The sequence below is a fragment of the Sorex araneus genome, chromosome 1 (genome assembly GCF_027595985.1).
Source record: "Sorex araneus isolate mSorAra2 chromosome 1, mSorAra2.pri, whole genome shotgun sequence".
Taxonomy (NCBI): Eukaryota; Metazoa; Chordata; class Mammalia; order Eulipotyphla; family Soricidae; genus Sorex; species Sorex araneus.
In genome coordinates, this window is record NC_073302.1 from 100,538,479 (window position 1) to 100,561,998 (window position 23,520).

The following is a 23,520-nucleotide window of genomic DNA, read 5'->3' on the forward strand; positions in this document are numbered from 1 at the left end:
TGCTGCAGCCAGGTGTGTGAGCACCGCCGCCGAGAGACCCTGGCACTGTGACCAGGAGGAGGGCCTGCGGTGAGCATCTGGGTGAGCACTACTCGGATTAGCTCCCTTAGGGAGCACTTCTTCAAGGGTGTTTGTAGGCAAGCCCCAGTGAGCATGTGCAAGCACCACAACTAGAAAAAAATGGGGGTGGGGGTGGTGGGGTAGGGGGCGGTCCACTTGGTTCACATGCCTGGGGTCAGTTGCACTTGTGTGGGGCAATAGGGGTCATACCCATAGGGACAGAGTCCAGACCAGCTTGGGTTGTAGACCAGGGCTCAGGCCCTCAACCTCACGCCCGCAAGGCTCTAGTACTCAGCCCCACCCCGGCCCTGTTACCTATTTCTCATTTAGTTCCTATGGCTGGAGAGCACTGTAGGATGAGACTCCATGTATTTATTTCTTGTGGTTTAATTAATAATGGTTTCTCTTGCATCATTTCAACAGCTCACCCATCCTCAGGGGACCGACCTCCCTCCCTCAAGGGCCGCAACGCCCTTCCCTTCCAAGCCCCCCCCCCCCCCCACTTCCAACTCAGTTCTGTGGCTCATTTTCCCCACTATGTTGCCTTTGGGTCTTTGCGGCTATTTTGTTGTGTATCTTTGCGTCCGTTTCCTATTCTTAATACTTGTTTAGTCCTCGTGGCCTGCTCTCTCATGCTGTGTCTCCGAGTCTACATTAGCAGCACATGCAGGGGCAGAAATTGAAGAATCACAAAAGTGGCAAGTTGGTTTTCTCTTCTCTCTCGGCTGACTTCCCCTCCACGCGTCTTATCAGTGTCCGAGAGGGAGGTGGGGAATCTGCAGCTGTAACGGGGGCTTGTCTCTTCTTTAGTTCTGTCAAGTTTATCTTTGTGCATTTTGGACATGCACAAACCTTAATAGGGGAATAAGTATTTTTAATATTATATTCTTTGATGAGCTGAACTTTTCCATTACGAAGCCGCCTGGTGGCATTTCTCTTTCTTCAGTCTACTCCGACACAGATACAGCTTTCTTGGGTAATGGTTTTCGTGATATACCTCCTCCTAGTCTTAATTCGTTTTTTTTTTTCTGACTTTTAAAACTGTTTTCTTGTGGACAGCATATATTTGGGGCTGGCTGTTTGATCTAATCTGCTCATCTCTGCTTTTTGTTTGGAGTGTGTAGGCCATTTTGAAGTGAAGTAATTATTGCCTGGGTTTGGTTTTTATCATCCATCATTCCATTTCGTCTCAGTCCAGCAAAGAGCTGATTGTGGTGGGGTCAGAAGAAGCACCTGGAGATCAAGGTCAGCCTGTGAGTTGCATTTCCCAAGGGCTCTGGAAGCACCATGGAAACTCGTGGTGTTTTTGACTCCAAATGTTTATTTCCAACATTCAGTGAGAGCAAGATTCATAGCTTAGAAATTTATTTATTCTTCAAGGCAAAAAAGCAGCCACAGATTTATTGATTGTGGTTTTTCTGGTCTTTCGACTATGAATCTGTAGAAAACAATGGTTTAACACTTGGATTTAATTTCATCTTATTTTTCCCTAGAAGGGAGAGTTCCGTAGTTTATGGCAACAAACATTGGCTGTGTTTGTTTGAGCTTAGGAATAAGTCTTTCTTTGACTTATTCTAATACTACTGTCTTGGTTTTTTTCTTTGGGGGGAGGAGGTTGGGGGGAGTTGATTTTATACCGAAAAAGAGACTTCTTTTTTTCTAAGAGAGCCTGATCTATTTGGAACATGGAAGAGGAGGATGACCCCAATGCCTCAAAGTTTTCTAAAGAACCACAAGCATCTTGAGGCTGGTTCTCAACCTGCGAGTCACTTCCTACTGGACTGAGGTAAGTGTTGGGTCTGGATGTGGCCAAAGCAAGGCCAGCAGAGCCCCCGTGCAGCCTCCCTGCCTCCCGCCCTGCTCCCGGGAGCCTAGAGGAAGTTGTTGGCTTTTTGCACCACCCCCTGGGATCCTTGATGAACCTATCTCTGATCTCTGAGTGTTTCGCTTTTTTTTTCTTTTTTGGTAATATCCATACAGGATGCTTTAAGAGTATTTGTTATTGGTCCTGGATTGACAATATTATGGAATTTCAGGGATTAGCGGCATATCCCCGCCGCCCGTGTGTTTTCTCAAGAGCCCTTCACCACTTCCCGAGGTGGGACAAGGGTGTGTCCCCGAAACCAGCCCAGTCAGCTGCGTTCTGCAGTCAGCCCATAGGCTGCATGCCCTCTCGGCGTTTCTGATCCAAACCTCCCAACTCTCTTCCTCCAACTCAGCACCTGTAGGTTGTAATTGTTTTACTGCAAGCTTCTAGAACTCTAACTCATGTTTAAAAATTTTTTTAAGAGAGAAGTTTCAAAAGAGACTCATTAACATTCATATCCTTCTCTAGACTCTTGACCTGGCCGTATCAGGGTCCTGGGCAGAATGTAGAGGAGAGCATTGGAGGGGCAACTCGAGTCCTTCCACTGCTCACTGAGTTCCTGCTGTTTCCCGAGGTCGTCTCTGGCCTTCAGAAGCCATTTCTCCCTTGGGAGTCAAGAGCACACAAAGCATCCCGTGGGCCCCCAGCCCAGACTCTGTCTATTGATGATGGGGTCCAACACGTGGCAAGCGCAGTGACATGGACTTCAATCCCAGGGCTGAGCGGTGATGTCATGCCCACCCTGTGCCAGTGGGGGCACCTCCAGCCCCCACCTTTCCTGAGGACTCTGGGCTGGGCACTCCCGGCCAGGGGCAGCTAGAGATGCCGTGGCCATCCGTGTGGTTCCCACAGGGAGCATCTTTCTAACACAGCTCTTGGGTCCCCGGGGCCAATGCTCCACCAGGATGGAGCAGGCTCAATGCACTGATAACACTTTATAGGGGCGCTCGGGAGAGGGGGGGCTCTGCCCGCATGGGGCCTGTCACTGGGTCGATGAATCATCCCTGCAGGTGGCTGGGGGAGCTGGGGACAGTGGATGCTTTCATGACGATGATACGGTCGCAGCGTCTCGCACAACTAAAAATAGCCTCTCTGCTTCCCGCAGGCCCGCATCTCCCTGCGCTGCGAGAGCCTCAGAGCCTCTCCGATCCCCTGTGAACGGGTGTGGTGTGGGTCTGGCTTCGTAATTGCATTTTTGCTGTCACTGGTCCACAATCTCTCATGGAAAGACCCTCGCAGGGAGAGTGGCAGATTTTCTGAACAAAGCCTAACGGATTTCTCAACAAACAGAAGAAATCTATCCTGTCACCCTAATAATCCCAACCATCATTGTTGGATAATTGCCTGTTTCCTCCATAGGAACTGTCCCCAGTTAAGCTGGAGATGGGGCCTGGGTGGAGGGGCACTGCAGGTCACAGCAGCCTGACCTTTGGCTCCTGCACTGGGGCCAGAACCCAAGGTGCGTGCTGGGCATGTGTGCTGACCCTGGAACTGTCTCCCTGGTCCCCGGTGACCTGTTTTAGCCCCCCGGCCCTCAGTTGAGAGCCCCCCGGTCACTCTTTCATCGGCCTCTGCTGATGTGTTAGTGGAGCAGCCCATCAGGAGACTAATCGGGGCTGTGGCGAGAGAGCAGCCAGTCCCACTCTGGCCCCAGCACCCCAGACGGTGCCCCCAAGTCCTCGCAGGAGTGATCCCTGAGTGCAGAGCCAGAAGCAATCTGAGCACCGCCGGGGGTGCCTCCCGCCAAAACACCCACACCCACGCAAGGTTGTAATCAACGCTCCCACGAAAACTGTAATTGACAGTACTGTAGATCCCAGTGCTTCTATAAGGAGTGGTTAAAAGGAAAAAGATTATGATCACAGGTGTTTTTTCCCCAATTCAGCTTTATCTCCTGACAGGCAGCCGGGGTGGATGCGGCCGGTTGGCAGAACCCACTGGGAACTGCTCGAGGGTTTTAGGGTGGGGGGCGGCTCTGGACATGTCCTTCGGGTGCTCCAGCCTCTCCAGAGACCCCCATCTGTCCCTCAGGAGCAGACCGGACCATGTCTATCGCTCACACTCAGCCCCTCTACGTGTGTGTATGAGTGTGTGAGTGTGTGTGTGAGTGTGTGAGTGTGAGTGTGTGTGAGTGTGTGTGAGTGTGTGAGTGTGAGTGTGTGAGTGTGAGTGTGTGTGAGTGTGTGAGTGTGTGTGAGTGTGAGTGTGAGTGTGTTTGAGTGTGTGAGTGTGAGTGTGTGTGCGAGTGTGAGTGTGTGTGCGAGTGTGAGTATGTGTGTTTGAGTGTGTGAGTGTGAGAGTGTGCGAGTGTGAGTGTGTGTGTTTGAGTGTGTGTGAGTGTGTGAGTGTGTGTGTGTTTGAGTGTGTGTGAGTGTGAGTGTGCGAGTGTGAGTGTGTGAGTGTGAGTGTGTGAGTGTGTGTGTTTGAGTGTGTATGAGTTTGTGTGAGTGTATGTGTGAGCATGTGTGTGAGTGTGTGAATGTATATGTGTGAGTGTGTGAATGTGTGAGTGTATATGTGTGAGTGTGTGAGTGTGAGTGTGTGAGTGCGTGAATGTATATGAATGTGTGAATGTGTGAGTGTATGTGTATGAGTGTGAGTGTATATGTGTGAGTGTGTGAGTGTGTGAGTGTGAGTGTGTGAGTGTGAGTGTGTGAGTGTGAGTGCGAGTGTGAGTGTGTGAGTGTGTGTTTGAGTGTGTATGAGTGTGTGTGAGTGTATGTGTGAGCGTGTGTGTGAGTGTGTGAATGTATATGTGTGAGTGTGTGAATGTGTGAGTGTATGTGTATGAGTGTGAGTGTATATGTGTGAGTGTGTGAGTGTATGTGTGTGAGTGTGTGTGAGTGTGTGAGTGTGAGTGTGTGAGTGCGTGAATGTATATGAATGTGTGAATGTGTGAGTGTATGTGTATGAGTGTGAGTGTATATGTGTGAGTGTGTGAGTGTATGTGTGTGTGAGTGTGTGAATGTATATGTGTGAGTGTGAAAGTGTGAGTGTATGTGTATGAGTGTGTGAGTGTATATGTGTGAGTGTGTGAGTGTGTGTGTGAGTGTGTGAGTGTGTGTGTGTGAGACACACCGCTCCAGAGGCGCAGGCCGGAGGGTCAGACCTCGAGAAGACTGGGCCCAGAGAAAGGTCTTTTTGTTTTTGAAAACCAGTCGATTGAGGGAGCGCTGGCTTACAAGTGTAGACCTTAGACTCCGGGGCCCAGTGTTACCGCCCCAGACCCACGGCCAAGGGCAAGCGACTTCACATTGTCCCCGGAACCTTCCCGTCCACGCCGCATCTCTCCACCGCTGGCCTTGGCCGGCTCCAAGGGTGTGTTTTCATGGGAGCTCTTGTTCGCCACGGCCGGTGGGGCTGGGGGTCGCTCCCAGCTCAGTGCTCTGAGGTTGAGAACGGGTGGTCAGTCGCCCACCATGTTGAAACAACACTTCTCAGGCGAAGGTGACACCTCGCGCTCCTTTGTACTCAGTCACCCGAGGGACTGTGCGACTCACCCAGTTTCTGAAGTCCTTGCACCATGTTCAGCCTTTGACCAGGGGATCGAGGATGAGCAATGGAGGTGCTGCCAAGGATGGAAGTACCTGCGGAATGTTCTAGAATGCCTGCCCGAATTCCCAGCCTTGGGGAGGGTGTATGCCCTTTGGTGTCACGTGGCGAGCCAGGGGTGTTGGTTGTGCAGGACGAGGCCTCCCAACGTCCACCTGGGGAGGTGGGCTCGGGGCCAGAGACTCACGGGTGGGTCTGCATGCAGCAAGGGCCTCGGTAGGGGCTGCCCGGCCTAGCACCAGCGGCGGCTGCGGGCGCTCGCCCCTGTGCCCGGCCCACGGCCCGTGAGGAGGTTCTGTTCCGTCTAAAGACGTCAGGCAGAGCCTTGGCTTTGGGCTCAGAGGGAGCAGGTGGGAGCCAGCGGGCAGTTGGCGGACACGAGCCCTGCAGTGCAGCGTGGGCACAGAGGGCGCGCGGGGCCAGGGGAGGATGTGGCACCCGCTGCTTCCCGGCTCCGCCTGACACGTGAACCCACCCTGGCACGGCCCTCAGTCCAGCTGCCCAGTGCCAGACTGTCACCCGTGTCCGACTCTGGGCGGGGACATCTGCACCGACCGGGAGCCAGGAGGGAGGGCGCTGCCCTTTGGCGCCGCTAGGTGGCGCTCCGAGACAGCGTTTCTCTTCATGCCAACTCCACTTGGGGTTTCTGCTCCAGCTAAGACCCTAAAGGACCCCAACCTCTCTGCAGTCGTCATTGCAGCGGACTTTCACACGAGGCCCGCGCCAGTCCCAGCAGGCATCTTAGCCAGGCGTTAGGAGTCAAGATTTTAACTTATAAATCCATCGGGTAAAATAGATGTGACTATATATACAAGCACAGACGGCGCCGCCTTTAACGCCCTGTTAACAATCTCTTACACACGGGCCTGATGAGACAGGACGGGGTGGAACTGAGCAATCTTCATACGCTTTTCTCTAAGGAAACTTCTGTGTATCCTTTTCGGTGGATTATTCGTAACAAGCAATACAACATGAATTCTTTAGGTCCTGCTTTGGGGGCAGGCTTTGGGGGTCGGGGTGGAAAACTTCGGATACGTTGGTGGGAAGGAGCAATGGTGGTGGGGTTGGTTTGGGAATATTGGATGTAATAAATTGTCGTGAGCAACTTTTACAGATAAAAAAATGAAAAAAAATAATCCACTGAATCCAAAGCTGGTGAGTGGTTTTGTGGAAACACTCCCTTAGTCACGGAGCGGGTGCTGTGGTGTCCCGGGTGGGCAGGCCGCCCTGGGGGTCCCGAGGCCTCGTGAGGTTCCCCCGCGCGTGTCCAGAGAAAACCCACTGCCAGCACCGCCCTTGCCCCAAGGCCATCAGCCGTCCTGAGCCCCAGGGGCCTTCTCAACCCACCGGGGACGGTCGAGTCCATTTTCGAAATACCTTCGTGGCTTATATTGGAACCCAATGTTTCTGTCTCAAAAGACGGCTCTGGGCACCACAGTGCTTGGTGCAGGGTTCTCCTTGTGGGCGCTGGTGCTAGAGTAGGATGCCGACAGTTCCTCTCTGCGGAGGCCGAGCACTCAAGTGCTCCTTCCAGCCCTCTGATACACGCCTCTTTACTCTTCTTTTCCAGGTGATTGCCTGGGCTGTGTGCAGGTTATCCGTTGTTCCAGGTGGACTTGGCAGTTTCTCTGGACTCGATGTAGTCAGCATTTGCCTTCCCACTGGCCCGCTGGCAAAGTAATTGATCGTAGACACTGAAAAGATAGTCCTGAGTCCCTGGCCGCCCTGATTAGTGATTGTAAAATAATATATATAAAGAATATATAATATATTCTACTTATAAATGTATATTATATGTACATTCTATATTCTCAATATTAATATATTATATAGTATATTCTTAAAATGTAAAGAATATATAATACCATATTCTTAATATATAACATATAACAAGAATATATATATATATATCATGTTTCTTTTGACCTGGGATCTGCATACAACTATTTGGGAACATCGAATATTGTGCAGTGAGTTACCATGTAAGATAAAATATCTGTAGACCGGCTACCATTTGGGAATTTATTTCTTATGTTCTCCTCTATTGAGAGCACGAATAATAACCATTGATTTAGAATTCATTTAAGGGTATTTTGCAGCTTAAAAAAATACTGAGACAAGGCACTCAGGTTATTTGTTTTAAAACTACAAAACTTGGCAGTAAGTTATTCTAATCTTTGTTTCTTTTCCGGATATTACAGAACAGTGGATGAAATCTATTAAGCTCCGCCAAGCTGAAGTGCGGGCAGTGTTCCCTGCGCGGTGCCTGGAATGACTCGCTTCTCCCCGGAGTTCTGTCAGAGGGGTTTGCTCCCCGGGTCAAGTTTTCTAAAGACATTTTTGATAGTCGGAACCAAATGTGGGCTGTCCATAGCATTCATCTGTTGAAACATCCTCCAATGATGTTAGGACAGCCCCCACCCCCCCAAAGAAAATCATCCAGTTGAAAATGTCAAGAAAGTCGCTATCGATGAGCCTTAACTTATACTTTGAAAGCGGCTTTGGGTTTCTGAGAACACGTCTTGGCAGCGGGTGCAGGGAAGGTTGCTGAGCCACAGCTCCCAGTCCCCCTGTTGTATCAGGGGACCGTGAGGTCTTGGAGGCTCCTCTGTCTTCCGTCCTTCCCTCCCTGTCATTTCTTTCACCCCTGCTTGCCTTTTGTCTTCAAACTGTGGTTTGTCTTTTACAGAATTTAAATGATACCCTTTGGGGTTGGGCCCGGGTGGGGAGACAAGAATGGGGCAGGCAGGGAGAGGGTGGCACAGACCCTGAGTTCCCTGCAGGTGGGAGCGGTGGGGATGGAGCAGAGGCGAGCAGGGGGTCCGAGGACCAGAGTCGCCCCGATGTCTCTGTGGACATCAGCTCCAGCCGCAGTGACCGCTGCAGGCTCTGACGCCTCCTGACGCCTCAAGGTCTTCACCCCGCCTCTCTCCCCTCTCTCCCCTCCTTTCTCTCGTCTCTTTCTTGCCTGGCCTTCGCACTGCTGTACAGAGACCCGTGTGAGGTCCGTCTGACTGTCCCAGAGACGGGACGAGGGTGAGCGGGCCACTTCTTCCCACAGGTGACTCTGACCCGTGAGGCCCCGAGACACGGCTGAGGTTGGATTTGGGTGTCCCGGGCTGTCCCCTCCCAGAACCCCTCAGGGAGAGGAGAGTCCTGCCGTCCGTCCGTCATGGAGGTTGATAAAGTTCTGGGCCAGGATTGATCTAGAAGTCAGGTCCTGAGGGAGGGCAGAGCGAGTCTGATACTCAGAGGGCCACTCGGGATGGTCAGGCTATGTCCGCGTGTATCAGCCCCCAGAGTCTGGCACGGTCCACTCTGAGTAAGTGGTACACACCGCACAGTGCTCCCGAGGCTCCAAACATGAGAGCAAGCAGGTTGGGACTCATGCCCTGACCTGGTCTTCTTCTCCAGAGGAATCCACTCAGCGTCCCGGGCATGGATGGCGTTCCTCTCCAAGGGAGGCTTTCCCGTGACCCCATTCTGTGTCTACCCTTGGGGAATTCTCATGTGGGAGTAAGTGCGGGTGGGAAACTTGGGAAACTTGAGGGTGCTATTATTTTTCTAAATACATTTATTGAATCACCATGGAGTAGCAAGTACAAAGTTATTCATTATTGAGTTTCAGGTATAAAAGATGGAACACCAACCCCTTCACCAATGTTCCCTTCACTCTATCACAGTCCTCAGTTTCCCTCCAACCTGAGCTGTCCTTGATGAGCATCTTCTGATGGAAAAGCTCCCAAGACTTAGATTTCCTTAGTGAAATGTGATGCTCACATATGTGGGTGGGAACCGAGAAGGGCTTCCTTCATTTCACCTCAGGATTAAGGCTCAGCATTGCAAATCAAGCTGGTTTGGAGCTGGTCTAAAAGATAGATAGATAGATAGATAGATAGATAGATAGATAGATAGATAGATAGAGAGAGAGAGGAGAGAGGAGAGACAGAGACAGAGGGAGGGAGAGAGGAGAGAGGAGAGACAGAGATAGAGGGAGGGAGAGAGGAGAGAGGAGAGACAGAGACAGAGGGAGGGAGAGAGGAGAGACGGAGAGAGAGAGGAGAGACAGGGAGAGAGAGGGGGAGGGAGAGAGAGAGAGAGAGGTAAAGAAGAAAAGTGCCTACCATAGAGGCAGGCTGGGGTGGAGGGAAACTGGGGACATTGGTGGTAGGAAATGAACACCGGTGAAGGAATGGGTGTTGGGATATTGTATGACTGAAACCCAATCACAAACAACTTTGCAACTGTATATCCCATGAAGATTCAATAATAATTAAAAATTTTAAAAAATAAAGAAAGCAGGACTAGCAAACGTCATCTCTGTGTGTTGGGGTGACCAGGTATCTATTCAGAATACAACCTTTCATGACTAGAGTCAAAGACGACGCAGACACCGTGGAACTGCCCCGACAGAGGGCATCCACAGATGCCGTTTTCTGGTTCTGTCTGTGAGCTCAAATTCAGGGAGGAATGAGACACTACTAAGAACGAACAAAGAAAGGAAAGTCCAGAATAAGAATGAGTCTGGCAGACTTGGCGAGTCTTGACCTTTAAGGTCAGGAGAAACAAGAGAAAAGGAACAAAGTAAGAAAAAGTGAATTCTTAGCCAATGGGGATTTGATTACAACAGAAAAATTGAGAATACCAGTTTTTATATAATTAATATTTCCCTGAAAGTTTGAAGTGGATGTGCCTGAAGGGAGCTCAGGGGGCATTATTTAGGCATGCAACATTTTCTGGATTTGAAAGTATTTTGCTAACTGCCTGTCAAGAGACCAAGGCAGAGGAGATTCAGAGAGTGACAGGCAAGGCTACTTTTCGAACGGCCCGTGAGGGGGAAGGCGAAGAGCGGGAGGTCGATGGACTCGGTACTCCAGGTGGGGTTGGCATCTCTGATGACCCGGGCAAGGGCACGGGCGAGTGTCAGGGTGGTGAGACCTGCTGAGAGCACAGTGGGGCTCCGGCGAGACAGGCTGGAGGGAGGCACAGCCCCACGGTGCTGCAGGAAATCAGCAGGATGGCAAAGTGACTGCGGGGGCAGCCCCTGGCCTGGAAGGCGTCTGCTGAGCTGGATCTTCTCTGGCCATTCAACTCCCATGAGTAGCCCTTGATCCCCCAGAAGTCGGCAGAAGGGGGCACGTGGAAGGAGGTCTGGGTTAGGCTCAGCAAGAGGACTGAGGTTGCATTGAAGAACAAATAATGCAGGAAAGGGGCTGGAGTGATAGCACAGCGGGTAGGGCGTTTGCCTTGCATGCGGCCGACCTGGGTTCGATCCCCGGCATCCCATATGGTCCCCCAAGCACCGCCAGGAGTAATTCCTGAGTGCAAAGCCAGAAGTAATCCCTGAGCATCTCTGGGTGTGACCCAAAAAGCAAAAAAAAAAAAATAATAATGCAGGAAAGGCAGCAAACACTTGGAGAGAGACCAGCTCCACCTGTCCTGGGGTCCAAGTTCAACCCTGAGCCTGATGGGTCATTTGCCCTCAAAGGATCTGGGGGAATTCGGAAAAAAAAATCTGTAGTTCCCAAAGCACCTGGAATAGAGGACACGGACACACACATGCAAGGCTCAGCTTGATGTGAAAATACAATTTTGCGCCTGATTCTGCCACCAGCAGAAAGTCTGCCAGCAGTTATTGGAGAGGTCACTGCACCTGGAGTGGGTGACCGCAGTGGCGGCAGGAGGTGGTTCAAATGCAGAGTTGTCTGATTCTGGAGATGCAGTGCTCTTTACAGAGGGGAACTCTCCACTCTCAGGAAGATCACGACTTAGACCAGAGGAATGAGAGTCTAGGAGCCCAGGACCACAGCAAGGTGGGAATGTAACGCAGGGACGCCCAGAGGGGGACAGGGAGCCGCTGTGAGTGCCAGGGCTCTGAGCTATTTATTCCCCGATGGAAGTTTAGCTAGAGGCAACATCTCACATTGAGCAGTTTGAGAGGATAATGGTCACACATTCTGAACCGTGTTTTACAAATGTTTATTATAGTCAGTATTTAAACAAGATTATCTAGCTTATTACCATATAAACACTTGAAAAGAAAAATGTTTAAAAGCATACAGCCGTACTACGTACCAGAGTGGAATATTGTGTTGGTGCACGACCTTTAATTATTCCAAAGTGCACCCAGGCCTCTTAAACAGTGGGATCTTCAACCAGCCCAGCAAGGTGTGCAAGGGAGAGAGGCCGACGTGCTTTTCGAGATCAGGAGGGCAGAGTGAGTGGGTGAGTCCATGAGGGGTCGGGCTGGACTCAACAGTTAGTGCCCTTTTGAGATTAGCAAATGTCTTTCTAAGTCTGCTTTTTTTCTTCTTTCTTTCTTTTCTTGCAGGGGGATGGTGATGTCTCCTGAGTGATGCTGGGTGGGGGGGGGGGGCTTTTCAGGCGATTATCAGCTTGAGGTTGGAGGATGTGGTGCTGAGTGAGCCCTGCGGCCCCTGAGATTGCCCAGATCACCTGACTGTGCTCTGGCTCCAGGGCTACAAGTACTGGCACCAGGACCCTCCGGGGTCACACCCAGTGGTGTTTCGGGGGCCATGCGGTGCTGGGGATGAACTGGGGATGCACACATGCAAGGCCTGTACCTTAAGCCCTATATTATCTGCCCACCCCTTCTATGTCTTAGTTGTTCATCTGCAAAATGGGCGTCATTATCATACCTGTCTTCTAGGGCAAGAATATTTCATTGAATGAATACATACAAAACACTTGGAAAAACTCCTGCCTAGGGAGGAATGTGATTTCTTTTTTTAAAAAAAATTATAATTATATACATATATTTTATTTTTATTAAATTTTTTAATTAGTGAATCACCATGAGATAAAGTTACAGACTTACAAATTTTAATGCTTGCATTTCAGTCATACAATGATCGAGTATCCATCCCTCCACCCGTGCTCATTTTCCACCACCAATGGTCACAGAATCCCTCCCACCACCGCCACCCTGTCCCCTCCACCCCACCCCGCCTCTGTGGCAGGGCATTCCCTTTTGCTCTCTCTCTCTCTCTCTCTCTCTCTCTCTCTCTCTCTCTCTCTTTCTCTCTTTGGGTGTTGTGGTTTGCTACAGAGGTATTAAGTAGGCATCATGTTCGGTCTATAGTCAATTTTCAGCCCGTATCTCCCATCCCCAGTGGGCCTGCCTAGCACCCTTTGCTTGGTGATCCCTTCTCTATCAGAGCTGCTTCTTCACCTAGCATGTGAGGCCAGCTTCCAAGCTGTGGAGTACTCCTCCTGGTACTTGTCTCTACTATTCTTGGGTGTTAGTCTCCCAAGGAATGTGATTTCAACATATGTAAGTGGTGCTATTATTAGGCTGAGTACAAATGGAAATGATATTTCACCAAGTATTCTCTTATCGAAAGGTCTTTGGGATAGCTGGAAACTTGTATAATTAAAAAGAAAAATATGCAACGTCTTAATTATGGAAAGTAGTTCACAACAAAAAATGTGCCCATCACAGGGAAGAATCTATACATTTTGGTCAATGATATGACCTTGGGTGTCTTCAGGGGTTCAACAAAATCATCAAGAAATTGCAATTATCCATTGCAGAGGTGCCACAAAGAGGGAAGACATTTAGTTTCTCCATTATTCTGTGAAATGCAGTTATATGTCAGAACACAGTGATTTTTTGCTCTGGGCTCATGGTGGAAAGGCATGCTTAACTGCATACTAGTCACAGAGCCCTCAGAAGGACGCTAGGATAATATTGTCCTCATAAATGGATAGTTCCAAAAAGAGGAGTGTGAGACTTTAAAATTCCCTGAAGGATTATGAATTATATGATGATTATATATATTTTTTTCTTTACTTTTTTTTTATTATTTTTTTATTTTTTATTTTTTTTTATTGAATCACCAAGTGGAGGGTTACAAAGTTCACAGGATTATGTCAGTTATACAATATTCAAACACCCTTCCCTTCACCAGTGCCCATCTTCCATCACCAACCCCCCCAGTATGTCTGCCGCCCCCTCCCACCTCCCTAGTCCCCACCCTTGTACGTGATAAGTTTCACTTCATTTACGCTTATCTCGATTACATTCCATGTCTCAACACACAACTCACTACCGTTACTGGGGTTTCCCCCCCAAAAGAAAAAGACAGTCCTATTGCCAATGAGGCATTTGATAGTTCTCCATTGCTAAGAATATAGAGATATTAAGTCCTGCTGTTTGTTACATAATTTTTCTTTTTCCCCCTTGCCCCGCGCCACCGAGTTCACGCCTGTTTAGTAATCGCCACGCTGTCTGACAAAGGGAAAAAAACCGAAGAGGATGATTATTTCCCGTCATCAGCCGGCGTGGGGCTCTGGCTTAGTTGATAGTCTAGTAGAGTGTCTGCAAGCAGTTTCTGGAACCAAAGGTCTTGCGCTGATATTGGCTCCGGCTCGAGATACCACCAGCATCCCGCTGGTCCATGTACCTAATTTTTCCCCTTATTTCCCATTCCCACGCCACCAGGTCTGTTTGCTTAATGGACATCACACTATGTTTGACACCACGCCACATTTCTTCCCGAGAAAGAAGGATATTTCTTCTCAGCCGGCGTGGGGATATAGCTTAGTTCAGTCCAGAGAGAAGGCTACCATTTTGATTGCCTTCAATATTTCAACAAGATACTTACTATTCTTGTTAGGATCACCCACAAAAGTCCGACCCATTAAGAGGGAACCATTACATATTGCTGATACTAAGATGACATTAGGTCGCGCGGCCGCTGCCACATCGGACACTTAAAGAGAGTGCAGCCACGTGGGCTTTCCCATTTCTCCACGCCCGCACCCCCAGAATGACTGATGAAGAGGAAGGAGCTGCTTGGGACACCAGCAGCCCACCAGCAACCTGCAGTATGTGACTTGAGAGTTTCCGCCAGGTCCCCCGAGCGGGGGACCGGCGTTTCTCTTTTTTTTTAATTTCTCTAATCTCTCTCTCTTTCCCACAACTTTTCCTGGGCACGGCACAGCATCTACCCCACTTCTCTGAGCACAAAATGGAGAGACGCACCCAAACGCGCGGCGCGGCTGGCGGGGGGATCGAGGGCGGGGAAGTACCGGTCCCCGCCCACATCGGACACTTAAAGAGAGTATGATGATTATATTGACTTGGTCAAGGATGATACTTACCTTGTACTCAGCATTGGTATAATCAGAGAAAAGCATTAGTGTTTAAGGTCAGGTTACTTTTACTTTATGATAGTTTTCTTTTGTATTTTTTTTCTTGGCAAAAGAGATGGTGAAGATAATTGAGATTTTAGCAGCTGTTGGTCAGGGAGATAAATTAGATGGCATCTGATTTATGTGTTTTTGCACTCCTTAATAATTGATACAGTGCCAATATTTAATGTTCTATAGACTTCAGGAATATAGCTTTAGGATTCAATGTCTTTCTATATTACACTGCGTATATACTAATTTATATTCACCACCTTGCAATTCGCTTTCTTTACTTGTTCCTACACGTATTTCCCTCTGGAAAACTACCAATCTGCTTTTTTTTTTATCTAAGAGTTAATTTTTTAGACTATTTCTCTATACTAAGCTTATGAGTGAAATCATACAATGTTTGTCTTTTTATGTCTGACTTACTTCACTTACCACATACCTTCAAGGTCCATTAATTTTGTTGCAAATGGCAGAGTTCCATCTTTTTACAGCGGAGTGGTATTCCACTGACAATACATCATCTTTGTCCATTCAGCCTGGATGGCACTTAAGTTGCTGCCATTATTCTGTCTCTTTCAAAGAGTGAAGCAGCAAATGTATGGGTGCATATACATTTTCAAAGTAGTATTTTTGGTTTTTTTTGGATAAATATACAGAAGTGATATTGCTGATCATCTGGCATTTCTTGTCTTCATTTTATTGCTCTCTCTACCATCATTTCCCACAACGACTGGGCCAGTTTTCAGGGACTCAGGTTTCCCTTCTTCCTGCAGCCTCTCCAGCTCTTGTCTCCTCTCCATCTTTCTTGTAGGCCACTGAGCCAGTGGTGAGAGGATCGCTTGTTGTAGCTTTGGTTTGCATCTCCCTTACAGTAAATGATGATGACATTCTTTCATGTCCCTGTTAGCCATACGTGTGTATTCCTTGGAGAAATGACTACTTGGATCGTCCTCCCACTTTATTTCCATTTTAGTGCCTGTACTTTGCCATTTGTTTGCCACTGTGGGCTGAGGGAAATCCAGCATGGAGGGCTGACGCCAGGATGGTTCTGTTTCCTGGGCAGCCCAAGAAGGAGAATGTTCCACTGCCAGGGTAGGATCTCGAATGAGCTCCTTTCAAAATTATTATTATTGAGTCACCGTGAGATACAGTTGCAAGCTTTCATGTTTGAGTTTCAGTCATACAATGATTGAACACCTATTCCTCCACCAGTGCACATTCCCCACCACCAGTGTCCCCAGTATCCCCCCCATTTCAACCCTCCCCCTGCCTCCATTGCAATTTACCCCATAATCTTCCTACTTTGGGCATTATGGTTTGCAATACAGACACTGAGAGGCCATCATGTTTGATCCTTTATCTACTTTCAGCACACATCTCCCATCCCGAACGAATCCTCCAACCATCATTGACTTAGTGATCCCTTCTCCATCCCAGCTGCCTTCTCCCCCCGCTCATGAGACTGGATGGGCTCCTTTTTCACGAGAGATCTGGGAGCCTCTGGGGAACTGTTGCAGCTGTTCTTTCACAGCGAGGCATACCTGAGTTGGAGAGAATCTCGTCCCACTTTGACAGAGGATCAAAGTTCTGTCCCTTCAGCTGTGGTCATCGGCATAAGAGGAAGTAGTTCTGCTGAGACCCACTGGTTTATCAGAGGAATTGTTGAGTGATATCAACATCCAGCAAACACAGGAGGGGTTATGAGATTGGGCAAGGTCAGTGGTCCAGGTGAGAACACTTCTTTCCAGTGTGAGTTTGGCTCATGGGAAAAAAAGTCCTGAGTCCATGTTCTGTGATGTGCATGACTGGAGCCCCTGCACACAGCCTGTGGGGTACCTGAAGACGCTGGGTGGCTGTGGGGCACCCACATTGCAGGCGGAGCAAGTGGTGTGCTCACTGGTGTTGCTGCAAATCTCGGGCACGCTCTGCCCCAGTCCGTCTGCTGCTCGTGCTCTCACTGAGTGACACATGTCAGAGAACATTTGCTTGTAAACTGCTCCTGAATATCTACATTTCTGAGAGGAGCTTCAGACTCACCAGAGCAGCGTCGCACATGCAGGTTGTGGAGCGACTGCGGGGTGGTTTGTCCTTCAGCAGGTGTAGGTAGACGTTCCCAAACCCTCTCATAAAGGCCAGTGGCAACTGGGAAATGACCAGATTGCTTAGGGCCAGCATATAAGATATTTTGTGATATTTTAAGGGACTTATGAATGGCTCACTCCAACGTGTGACTGACATTGGTATTCTTTGGGGAATGTCCAAATGAAGTGACTTTTCTCCTTTCTCCTCCTCCTCTCTCTCTTCTTCCTCCTCCTCTTCCTTTTCCTCCTTCTCCTCCTATTCCTCCTCTACTTCCTCTTCTTTCTCCTTCCCTGTCTCTTCCTTATTTTCCTCCTCCTCCTCTTCTTCCCCCTCCTTCTTCTCCTTCCCCTCTCCCTCCTCCTCCTAATCATCCTTTTTCATTTATCCATATTTATTTGTGCTCACAAAATGCACCCAATTTTTCATATCCATTTAACTGTCTACTCCAAAATGTTTCCTCCCTATGGAGGGATCACAACCAGGTGGCCAGACATAATTCTGTAAAACACCTGTTCTTCCCTGGCAGCTGAAGCTGAACACAAGCGTACTCTTTGGTTGGGGCATCTTGTGGGAAAACCCTTCCTGGAAATTCAGAGCTACCCTGCAGTAGCTGACAACACGGAATCTTGATTGTGCTAAGCCTTTGTTAGTTGCCAGTTAGTAACCCTACTCTGCCACGTTCTTAGATATGTAGGTCTGGGTGAGGGACTGTGTGGTACAGAGAAGCTAAGCTTACATGCCCTCAAGCTCTGGGGCAAGAAGAAGAGTCCTTCAGGCTCCGTAAGCATCGGAGAAGAGGGGGAGCCCTAAAATTGGGGGGCAGGAATTGGCCTCCAAAGTCATGGCCTGCAGATGAAGGGCAGATGTTGACAGTTGTTTTCCTTTTAGATGACGAGCATCAGTCAATGCCAGAAGGTAAGAAGGTGCCTGGCAGGTGGCAGGGAGGTTGGTGGTAAAGAGAAGAGAGGGGCAGGTTCAGAGCAGGTCTGTGGAGCGGGAGAGAAGGCTTTAGAGAGACCAGGAGGAGCCTGTGCAGGCTAGGGGTTCCTCTGTCAGTGAAACAAGGCACTGCTTCCAATTGTGGATAGTGAATTTAGTTTTACTTATTTTTTTTTGTTCTTGTGGGACTTTTTTTACTTTTTTTGGGTCACACTTGGCAATTCTCAGGAATTACTCCTAGCTCTACTCAGGAATTGCTCCTGGTGGTACTTGGGGGGCCATATTGAATGCCAGGGATCAAACCCAGGTAGGCCACATGCAAGGCAAACACCCTACCCACTCTACTATTGCTATGGCTTCCAGGATGCTTTCTTTTTTAGATAAAATAAGAAACACATGAGTGCCCAAGGGCAGATAACTAGTTAAAGAAACTATGGCACTTCTACATAATGGAATACTATGCCGACACCAGGAAAAATGAAGTCATGAAGTTTGCTTACAGATGAATGGATATGAAGAGTATCATGGTGAGGAAATGAGTTAGAAGGAAAGGCATAGACTTAGAATGACTGCACCCATTTGTGGGGTATAAAAAAGCCGGTATGAGACTAATACTTGAGGGCAGTGGAAACAAAGGCCAGGAGGACTGGTCCATGCTTGGGAGCCTGCCTCAAGTGCTGGGAAAGAAGGCACCTGGGATAGAGAAGGGACCATCATGACAATGCTAGTTGGAAATGATCACTCTGGACAAGAACTGAGTGCTGAAAGCGGGTATGTAAGTAAAGAGACAAACATGACGACCTCTCTGTGCCTTTCTTGCAAACAGTAATACCCAAAAGAGGAGAGAGATAGAGAGGGAGGGAGGGAGAGGGGGGAGGGAGAGACAGAGAGAAAGAGAGGAGGGAGGGAGGAAGAGACAGAGAGAGACAGAGAGAGACAGAGAGAGAGAGAGAAAGGTACTTGTCATAGAGGCAGGCCGTGTGTATCTGTCGGGGGGATGGTGGGAAGGAAACGGAAACTGGGGACATTGGTGGTGGGAAATTTTCACTGGTGCAGAAAACAGATGTTCTATGGCTAAAACTAGTCATTCTATGACTAAAACCCAATCATAAACAATTTTGTAATTGTGTATCATACAGTGATTCAATAATTTTTTTTAAAAGAAAGAAAAACATCGATGAAAGTTAGGGTGGAGCTGGAGTGCTGAGGAGAGAGATGGCTTTTCCAGTGCTGTCCCAAAGCCAAGGTCAGTAGGGTCTATGTGTGTGTAAAAATAAAAAGAAAAGAAAGGGCGAGGGCGAGGGAAGGGATGCCTCACCACACCGTGCCAGGCACAGGGCCTAGGGCAGCAGCCCTGTCTCTCCCGCCACCCGCGTTCGGTAGTCTCCGGCCGCTTCCCCACCCCGGGGAGGTTGATGGCGATGATGTGGCAGGCGAAGGAAGGAACAGAGCCAAGATGGTGGGTCTCACTTGCAGTTTATTCCAATCTTCCCTCTATACACTCTCCACTGGAACTCTCCCCTTGCCCCCTCACACAGCTACCTTAAATCTCCCCGTCCCCCAGCAGCCTGGGGCTTATGCAAAGGTGTGGTTACAATCCATAGGGGGTATAGTTCTATCTCTTAGGGGAATGCCTTCACTAGGACAGAATATCTCTTTCAGCAGGAGGATCCACCCAAGGGCAGAGTCCCATGAATGTGTTTCTCTTCTCCTCAGCCAGCAAACATATAAGAATTCATAATATTAATCATTTTGTATGGACACAATAAGAGATGCATTAAAGCTTATAGAATTGCTCTCCTGGGGCCATCTCAATCTCAGACTACAGTGCTCAGGCCAGATCAGTCTTTCCTATCCCTGGCAGGGTCCTAGTCTCATAATTACTATTGGATCATGACAGCATTTGTCTATGATCAAGCTCTTAACTTATAGTTAAGAATTAGGCACTTTGGCCAGGCCCATCTCAGTGCCAGGGTAGCACATAACTCACTGCTTGCCCTGGATCCTTCCCGTCCCACGTCGGGGACCCTACTTTGGGGTGCTAGGAACTGAGGGCAACTGAGGCTTAAGTGGAGAAAGCAGATGCCCAGGAGGGAATATCGAGGCCAATTAAGTCCCAAGTTACAAAAACATAATATTGTCTTCTTGTGTCTATACAAAAAAGACATAGCTTTAAAGTAAATTATTCAAAAGGCATAAAGAGGAGAGAAAGGCAATGTTATAATATTCAGTGTCCTAGGAAGTTCTGACCTTACAAATTAGCAGAGTCAGATTAAGGGAAGAGCAGATAAACTGGTAGAAGTGGTTACAGATAAACAAAGGAATGGGAGTGACTCGGGAGCACTTTGATGGGCGTGACTGATAAACCTAAGCTCCTTGTGGCAAGGGGAGCAGGACAAACCAATGATATCCAACATATGTGAACCTCCAATAAAGTGCAGCTACAGCACCAACCAGAGCCCGGAGGGGTGTGTACAGCCCAGAGGCAACACATGCAGCACAGATGGGTGAAAAGGTGTGTGAGCATGGGGGGGAGGGGGGAGGGGAAGGGACCCGTGGGCAGGGGGTGGGCTTTGGCTGAGATGTCTGCTGAGCTGCCCGCTGCTGCCCAGTCTTTAACACTGACCGTGGGCTGTGGGGCGAGTGCTCAGTGCTGAGAACTGGGCCAACCGTCTTGTTTACCTCAGACCTGTCATCTTCACAGTCTCCCTGGATTATTTTATGAAGTTGTTTTTGAAAACCATTTTCACCAGTATAATGGAATTAAAATGGGTCCCAGGTAACAGAAATTCCCATTGTTGGTCTGTTAAGAATTTCTGGAGTCACCCTTCATGGAGGAATGTCAAAGTCATTTGGAATGGACAATGAGTTACTGTCTGACTCAGGTGGGGACAGGATCTTCCCCACTTGGCTCAACTTTAATTCAACTAGTACAAAGGGAAAGATTAGATGTCTGGAAACAATGGAAAGGAAGGGATTAAGGGCCAGAATCCAGGACATGTCTAAATCCTACATTCATCCATCCAGAATTGAGCATCAAAGTCTACAGAATTTTGACAGCTTGAAGTGGAAAACCAGGTTACTATGCCCAACCATCTAACAGTTGTGGTAGAAAGAAGGTTGCCAATTTTTGTCTCCTTAGAGAAGTGCATTATTGCAGCTGCTAAATTACTTTGGATTTACTCTTTTGTGAGAGGATGGTTTTGATGAGAGAATCTATTTCTTCTGGGAAGGTGGTCTCCATTGCTTTTATTTCTCTTCTAAAGGACTGTGACCAATGTAGCTAGCACTAAGCCTTTCATTTCCCTGAAGCTCTCCCTACTAAAACTCGAAGAATAGCTCTAAAGAAAATGAAAAATAAGAAAAAGTTTTATAAGTAAAACTTTGTCATCTTAAAGCATTCTACAAAAGTTGCTTACCATCCCCCAAATAAAACTGCTTATTAAAACAGAAGATTGGGTTAATTAGAATTAAGGTGGGCTTCAATGTTCTCTGCAACACTATTCACAGTAGCAAAGATATGCAATCAGCCCAAGTGCTGGATTGTATATACAGACTGTGTGTGGGATATATATACATTGTGTGTATATATATTATTTCACATATGAAATAATACTAAGATGCAAAAAAAGAGCCCGCTCGCCACCGAGATGTGATTCTGGGGGCTGCACAAGCATGACTCCAGAGACAAGCTAAACTACATTTGGTATGGGCAGCTCCTTGCAGAATGTCTCCAAACTGAGAACTAAGCCGCAGCCCCATGCCTGCCCAGGAAGGGAAAGGTATTTCTCTCTCGCCTTTTTCCTTGCCGGGGGTGAAGGGCGTGGTGACCGCCATATTATGATGACCACAGATGAGAGTTACAAGCTTACAATGATCCAATATCTAGAAGAAATTTCCCTGGACTTAGTTGCTAAAATACAGAAATCCAAAACCACGTGGCTGCAACCTCATATCTCTTCATAACAGGTCTAACTCTAGTGGGGAACTCCTAAAAATAATAGTGAGGTTTTTGTTGAAATATTGAATGTAACCAAAGTAAAGTGAAATTTATCAGTTTCGGTGGGGTGGGCAGGATGGGAGGTATACTGGGTTTTGGGTGTTTTTTTATTTTTTTTGGTGGTGGAATATGGGCACTGGTGAAGGGATGGTTGTTTCAGCATTGTATAACTGAGAGTTAAACCTGAAAGCGTTGTAATTTTCTACATGGTGATTCAATAAAATAAAAAAAAATAAAAATGTTTAAAAAAGATGTAAAAAAAAGAATTAAGGTGGGCTTCACTGAAACTATTCTTAGGAAAGTTTTTGGTTTTTCATGTTTAACTTATTTTTGTTTCATTGAATTTAGAAATTAACATGAAGAATAATGAAATTTTTAAGAATGTGACCTCTAGGTAAATTAGTGATTCACTTTCAGATGTATGAAACTTCTGAGTTTTTAATGTACTTTCTTTTATCTTACATAGCAGATGCCAACTATTACTGTAAAGAGATAATTTATTTCTTAACACAGGGAGAAAACCCAAGACATTTGAATTAAGGTATTTTAGTATTTTTAGGCTACATTGTTTTACAGGAATCCAAATGTTTGTATGTTTTAGGAGCAGAATGTTATCCCTATTTTTTTCTTTTTGGGTCATGCTTGGCTATTTTCAGGAGTTACTCCTGGCTCTACTCTCATAAATTACTCCTGGTGGTGCTTGGGGGACCATATGGTTGCTGGGGACCAAACCCAGGTCAGCCCCATACAAGGCAAATGCCCTATCCGCTGTACTATCATTGTTATAGCCCCTAACCCTGCGTTTTTTAATACACAAAGCACGCATGTAAGAACAAAGAGCACAGACACCACAATAGTCTTTTCATTTTAAAAAATGATTAATTTAGGGTGAGAGCGATAGTGTAGCAACCAGAGCCTTTGTCTTGTACAGCTGATTCGGGTTGTATCCCATCCATGTCTCTCCATGTGGTTCCCTGAGTCTTCCACGAGTAACCCCTGAGCTGCCATCCAGGAGTAAGCCCTGAGTACCACTATGTGTGACCCAAACACAAAACAAAATCATGTGTTTATTTTTGCTTTAACAATAAAAACAATTTTATTGTTTCATACATGTAGGCTGCTAGAGCAGGCTACAATAGCATTTTCAATGAGGGTTAATGCTTTATATCTTATTATGATTTCTTTTTACATCACTTGTTGTTAGACTCAAAAGAACCTACTGATTGAACATGACAGTCAATAATCTTTCCATCGTCCCACTTTTACAGACAAAATCACACTGATTTGTTCCTATCCCAGAACAAATACGGTTATCAAGTCAGTAAAAGAAAATGTCCTGGCACGTAATACAGAGTTATTTCCTTTAACTGAATGAAATTGCAAATGGACAAATTTGGAATTTTCAAAAGCTTAAAATGTTTTGATTTGGGGGGATCTTGGGGAGACCATACCTGATAGTGTTTGAGGGTTACTCCTGGCTCTGTGCACTGTGCTGCAGTGCTCATACAGTATGGTGGACAAAACCTAGTCTCCAGCTTGCAAGCATTTGCTCAGCCTGGCTCAAAACTTGAAATGCCTTTACAAGGAGGGTTTTCATCCTGTGGTGGTGAAAGTAGCTTTATACACCAAAAGGATGAACACTGATGTTCAAAAACCGATTTTTTAAAATTCCCATCCTAAATAACACAAAACATTTAACTCAGATGCATCAAAAATGTTTTTGTATGATTTATATTAAAACAAGCACTTAGGTTTGATTATCATTGGGAGGGATTGGGTCCACACTCTGGAGGTATCTGGGGCTGACTCCTGACTCTGTGCTCAGGGATGTTTCCTGGAGGGGCTCAGGGATCAG